The 7,019-nt window shown below is 37.9% G+C and overlaps 2 non-coding genes across 2 annotated transcripts; both read right to left on the bottom strand.

Moving 5' to 3' along the window:
- Positions 1-1,176: 1,176 nt before the first annotated feature.
- trnav-aac (transfer RNA valine (anticodon AAC)) lies at positions 1,177-1,249 on the bottom strand. Its single transcript has one exon. It is a non-coding gene; the product is annotated as a tRNA-Val (tRNA).
- A 141-nt stretch (positions 1,250-1,390) lies between these two features.
- trnav-uac (transfer RNA valine (anticodon UAC)) lies at positions 1,391-1,463 on the bottom strand. The gene has a single exon. It is a non-coding gene; the product is annotated as a tRNA-Val (tRNA).
- Positions 1,464-7,019: the final 5,556 nt, after the last annotated feature.

Here is a 7,019-nt window from a genome sequence, read left to right as displayed (position 1 = left end):
AATCTTCTTCGGGCACACAGTGTTCGGTTCAAAGGAGATTATGTGTGTAATGTGGGAGCTATCCTGTAGGGGACCCCACAGGCTTTACTGTGAGTTGTAGCTCAGTTATAACAATGCAATAATTAGCAGTAGATTGGTTAGTCACCTGCAGCATCGAAAAGTAGCATTTCCTTACTTGATAACCACTACACTACTTTTGTTCCCAAACTGCTGAAGAAAAATATAATTTTCATATCATCAGCAAGGAGTTAATTACCAGCAAGTTTTAAACAGATATTCAAATATTTATGCATGTATTCGAATTTCCAAAATAAGGCATTTATTAGAACAACTATTCTCTGTTACAAATACAGTACTTACTGGATTTGTCATAGAGAACTGTTTACGCCCGGCTTCGAACCGGGGACCATTCGTGTGTAAAGAAAACTTGATAAATACTAAACTAGAGAAACTGCTGCTAGAATTATCACCGTGGAGTTAACCAAATTTTACATTTATTCATCGCACGAATTCGAAATTCCAACATAATGCATTTATGAAAATTCTCTGTTACAAATACAGTATTTCTCACATGTGTCAGAGACCTCTGTTTCCAAAATAGCATTCAAAAGCATACATTTTTTATAAATTAAGTGAACTTGATAACATGTGTCAAAAGGATGGAATCTTTTGATTCCCAAAAGAAGGCATTAATGAAAAATAGAATTTTCATGTAAGGCGAACGTGATAACCACTACACTACGGAAACTGCTGATAGTATTATCAGCAAGGAGTAACCCGAGTTTTACAGATATTCATTGCATGTATTCGAATTTCCAAAATAAGGCATTTATTAGAACAACTATTCTCTGTTACAAATACAGTACTTACTGGATTTGTCATAGAGAACTGTTTCCGCCCGGCCTCGAACCGGGGACCATTCGTGTGTAAAGCAAACTTGATAACAACTAAACTAGAGAAACTGCTGCTAGAATTATTACTGTGGAGTAAACCAAATTGTACATATATTCATCGCACAAATTCGAAATTCCAACATAATGCATTTATGAAAATTCTCTGTTACAAATACAGTATTTCTCACATGTGTCAGAGACCTCTGTTTCCAAAATAAGGTATTCATGAAAGCAACTCATCTCTTTTATAAATAAGTTACTTACTGCATGTGTCAAAAAGGACTGTTTCCGCCCGGTTTCGAACCAGGGACCTTTCGCGTGTTAAGCAAACGTGATAACCACTACACTACGGAAACTGCTGATAGTATCATCAGCAAGGAGTAACCCGAGTTTTACAGATATTCATTGCATGTATTCGAATTTCCAAAATAAGGCATTTATTAGAACAACTATTCTCTTTTATAAATACGTTACTTACTGCATGTGTCAAAAAGGACTGTTTCCGCCCGGTTTCGAACCAGGGACCTTTCACGTGTAAAGCAAACGTGATAACCACTACACTACGGAAACTGCTGATAGTATCATCAGCAAGGAGTAACCCGAGTTTTACAGATATTCATTGCATGTATTCGAATTTCCAAAATAAGGCATTTATTAGAACAACTATTCTCTGTTACAAATACAGTACTTACTGGATTTGTCATAGAGAACTGTTTCCGCCCGGCCTCGAACCGGGGACCATTCGTGTGTAAAGCAAACTTGATAACAACTAAACTAGAGAAACTGCTGCTAGAATTATTACTGTGGAGTAAACCAAATTGTACATATATTCATCGCACGAATTCGAAATTCCAACATAATGCATTTATGAAAATTCTCTGTTACAAATACAGTATTTCTCACATGTGTCAGAGACCTCTGTTTCCGCCCAGCATCGAAAAGTATACATTTTGCGTCTTAAGTGAACTTGATAACCACTACGCTATGTAAGGAATGCTATTTCTTATGCAAATGACCAGCTTACTGCTATCACATTGCTTAACTGAACAACGTATTTTCACAGTAAAACATGTTAGGTCCCATACGGATAACCACTACACTACAGAAACTGCACACATTATTACACACACTAACCCGAGGACACACAGATATTTATTGCATGTATTCACATTTTCCAAAATAAGGCATTTATTAGAACAACTATTCTCTGTTACAAATAAGTACCTTCTGGAACATTGTGTGACTGAGAACTGACCGACGAGACCCGGAGGAACGACGGACGGCCAACAGGACCAATCCAAGAAGACAACAAACTGTGATAATCAAAAGCCAGGGACTTTCAGACTCAACCCACTTTTTGTACTGTACATAACATGCTTATTCAATCTGTTAATGGGGCATTTATGAAAATTCTCTTGTTAGCAAATGAAGTATTTCTCACATGTGTCAGAGATCTTTTCTGAATAAACTGTATTCATGTCATATAATTGACTCACTCTTGTATAAATACGATCCTATGTACTGCCCTATCTACATATCCCAATCAACAGAAATGGTAGCAAGAGGATGGAACTTTCCCAGTCCAGAGTGGTTGATGTGTGATAAGGGGGCTAATTGGTGAAAACTGCTGATAGTATCATCAGCAAGACATTCGGGGGAGGAAACAATTTTCACAGATATTGATCACATTCGACCAAAACAAGGCATTTATTAAATCAAACTTTGCATATTGTCTAGTCTATCAAATTTGATCAGTATTACTGGGTGTGTCATGAATTCTTGTTTAAATTTATATGCATAAATGACATGAGAATGACAGTGAAGTAAACATATGTGGTCGTAATTCTATTCAATAAGTCCTGCTGTGACAGGTCCGACTGAGATCGGTAACTGATAGAACTAATTTGTACTATGTTAACTGATAAACTTCTATTCAATAAGTCCTGCTGTGACAGGTCCAAATTGTACTATATAGAATTAATTTTACTATGTTAAGTGATAATTCTATTTACAATAAGTCCTTCTGTGACAGGTCCGACCTGAGATTTCCAAAATAAGGTATTCATTCAAAAGTCCTCTTTTACAAATACTGAGTTATTACTGATAGAATTAATTTAAGGACTGTTTATTCAATAAGTCCTGCTGTGACAGGGAACTTTCACGTGAGATCGGTAACTGATAGAACTAATTTGTACTATGTTAAGTGATAACTGCTATTCAATAAGTCCTGCTGTGACAGGTCCGACTGAGATTTAACTGATATTCATTGAATTCAATTTCCAAAATAAGGCATTTATTAGAACAACTATTCTCTGTTACAAATACAGTATTAAGTGATAATTCTATTCAATAAGTCCTGCTGTGACAGGTCCGACTGAGATCGGTAACTGATAGATTCGGGGTGTTCGAGAATTCTCAAATGTATGTGCATAAGTGTTAAGTGTCTACTGAATGATAAATTGAACAGGAAGCGGCGCAGGTCCTAATCCAGGCACTTGTCAAACTCCCTCTGATTACTGCAAACTAGAGAAACTGCTGGCTGGAATTATTACTGTGCCATTAAACCAAATTGTACATATATTCATCCAGAACGCCGCATTCCAACATAATGCATTCCCAAAATTCTCTGTTACAAATACCTCCGTATTTCACTGGCTTCAGAGACCTCTCCGTTTCCAAAATAAGGCTTGCCTTCATGAAAGCAACTCATCCTCTTTTATAAATCAGGCCCAACTGTTTCCGCCAGGTTTCAAACAAGGGACACTGCGAACATCCACCTCTGGCCTGCTGATAGCCTCCCTACCACTGAGGAAGTACAGTTCCCAAAATAAGCATCAGCCCAGTCAAAACTGTTCGCTGCTAAGGCCCCCAATGGTGGAACAAACTCCCTCACTGTTAAAACAGCGGAGTCAATCACCACCTTCCGGAGACACCTGAAATCCCACCTCTTTAAGGAATACCTTCGGATAGGATAAAACAAACCCTTGACCCCCTCCCCCTGAAAAGATTTAGATGCAACTGTTCCACTGGAATTATTACTGTGAATGCACCAAATTGTAAGTACATATATTCATCTGCACAAATTAAATTAACATAATGCATTTATGAAAATTTTTAGATGTTACAAATTGAATGAATTTCTCAAACATGTTTTAGAGACTGCCTGTATCGAGTGAAAATAAACAATGTTTTAGTGTGTTGCCATATAATCTATTTGATTCCACAACGCCCAGAAGGCATTAAACAAATATAAAATTCTGAGTGTGCGAGGAGCAGCTCTGAGATAAGGCAGAGTACGTGGCTCCAGGAATTCATCACGGGTATTTACCAGTGACGGGCTAAGTATACTAGATAGTCTGAATATATATTTCAAAAAATATACATATATATTTATGTATTCGAATATACAAAAAATGACATTTATTAGAACAACTATTCTCTGTTAAAATACAGTACTTACTGGATTTGTCAGCCGAACTGGCCAGTACTGTCGAACCGGGGACCATTCGTGTGTAAAACAAACTTGATAATAAATAAAAGAGAAACTGCTGCTAGAACCTATTACTGTGAAAAACCAAATTGTACATTGGATTCATCCAAATTTAGTTTTCCAACATAATGCATTTATGAAAATTCTCTTTACAAACTACAATTTCTCACATGTGTCAGAGACCTTGTTTCCAAAATAAGGTATATCATTGGCAACTCATCTTTATTATTGATAACCATACTTAATGGTGCATTGTGTAAAAGGATGTACCGCCTGGCTGGTTGGTAACAGAGAACACTTACTACATGTATGAATGATGGGTAACGGGTGGCCACTAAAGCCTGAATGGAAGTCTGGGACTGATGTATGATGGTGGGCAAGGTGATCACCAACTAATTTTACAGATATTCATTGCATGTATTCGAAAGGGTTCAAAATAAGGCATTTATTAGAACAACTATTCTCTGTTACAAATATTGTACTTACTGGAATTGTCAAATGGAAAAACTGTTTACGCCCGAGCTGAACCGGGGACCATTCTAGGATTAAATAAAACTTGATAACTACTAAACTAGAGAAACCTTTGCTAGAATTATCAGAGAATGGAACAAATGTTACATTTATTCATACTGGTCTGCTTGCTGGGAAATTCCAACATTATGCATTCATGAAAATTCTCTGTTACAAATACAGTACTTCTCTGTGTCAGTGTTAGCAATTGGATATGTAGATGGGTGAGCCGGTCAAGGATCGATTCAGACTAAGTGGTACATTTTATGACAGTTTATTCAGAGTGAAAATATGTATTACAGTAATTACGGCTCTTCCGTTAGTTCGTGTTGGAACAGCAGGCAGAGAGCGTAAACAGTCAGCACAGCCCTTATATACGTCACAGGAAGTAGGTTGACTCTAGGAAGATCGGATCTCCGGATTGGTTCAGCTGGTTGTAGTCTGTAGTCTTCCGCCATTGGCTCAGTTGTCTGTCCGTCATCGTAGAATCTTCTTCGGGCACACAGTGTTCGTTAAAAAGGAGATTATGTGTGTAATGTGGGAGCTATCCTGTAGGGGACCCCACAGGCTTTACTGTGAGTTGCTATGTGTTGTCTCAGTTATAACAATGCAATAGCAGTATTTAGTTAGATTGTCACCTGCATAATAGCAATTCTTTACAAAACCCTCTCTTCACGTCTCACCAGAGACGTGACACAACCTAACTGGTCCAGACACAAAGAGAAACTTCTCCCAAAAGGACTATGAAATAAGGCACGGTATTAAACAGAAATAGATATTTATGTGTTACCATCATGTTCTCCATTCAATCCCACTATGTACTAAGTTGGCTACCAGCCACCTAGGAACTTACAACCCTCATTTAACAGAGCGGAGAACAGCTCAAAATAAAAGTAAAAATTATTGTCCACATTAGCCAGCTTTTTCCAGCAGGAAAAGTTTCTGATACCCTCTCTTCACATCTCCTAAGAGATGTGATATAGTCCAGATACATTACTCCAAGCAAAAACGAAGACATAATCCAAAAAGGAAAAATATCCTAAACTAGGTATGTCTATCCGGAAATGGCCCACAAAGAAAAATAATTTCCCCCTCTTCCCATCCCAGATGGGACACGACATACAATGGAGAAGCTTAATCAATAAAAGCAACTGGATCCCCCTCCCAAAATTGCTGCAAAAACTGAAAGATGGGTCTCATGCTCCATACCGTTATCTCGCACCTGGCTCCTGTTATCTAACCAAAAAGACCGCTTGTTCTCGCAACCCCACGCTCTGAATGTGCCCTCCCTTCTGTATTTTTCCAGCATGAGAAAGTTCCATGGCCCTGATACTTTTAACAATGTTTCAAATCAGCTAGGTAGCATAACACATACATACATCCACACAAGGCAACAGCAGATAATATTCAATCATATATATGGTAATGGCTATAATGTAAAATAACCCCAAGGGTGTGAACAAAAACTCAGCAATGAATCATATAACAGTTACAAAGTTTAAACTACCTTCATGTCAAAAGAGAACAGCTCATTCAAAAACAGAACAAAAGAAAATAGTGTGAAATTTAGGTCCCCTTTTGACTCCAGCTAGGGTGTCACTCAATTATCCTTTATTTCAGCAGTCATAGCATTTCATGAAAATAATAAAAAGTTTATTACTAATAACAAGTTATATATGCCTTTGTTGTATGCCTTTGTTCCCCCAAGGGTGTCACTTATCAAAAACAGGATAAAACTTTATTGTTATTGACATGTAAGATGTAGGATAAAACTTTGGTCATGGAAAACAGAGTAAAGAATTATTAGAAACCATCTGGTCCTCTCAGCTACTTCTATCCTGTACCAGGTGGGCTCCTTGCCACCCAGGGACTCCAAACCATGTGTCATCATCAGTCAGTCCCATCCTCCCCTGAAAGCATGCTTCCGTATCAGCATCGCCAACTGGAGCATCAAGCAAAGGCATATGCCTGAAGCCCTCACCACATCTGTAACAGACTTCTCAAAACACGGTATGATGCAAGCAGCACATCACATCAATAACAAATAATACAAGAATTAGGGTCAGAAATCCAGTAACCATCCTACCAGTGTACTTACCAAACCAGGCCAAGAGAACAGACTCCTC

The sequence above is a fragment of the Oncorhynchus nerka genome, unplaced genomic scaffold, assembly GCF_034236695.1.
Source record: "Oncorhynchus nerka isolate Pitt River unplaced genomic scaffold, Oner_Uvic_2.0 unplaced_scaffold_1632, whole genome shotgun sequence".
Taxonomy (NCBI): Eukaryota; Metazoa; Chordata; class Actinopteri; order Salmoniformes; family Salmonidae; genus Oncorhynchus; species Oncorhynchus nerka.
Note: the sequence above shows the minus strand (reverse complement) of the source record. Positions and strands in the feature narration are given on the sequence as shown.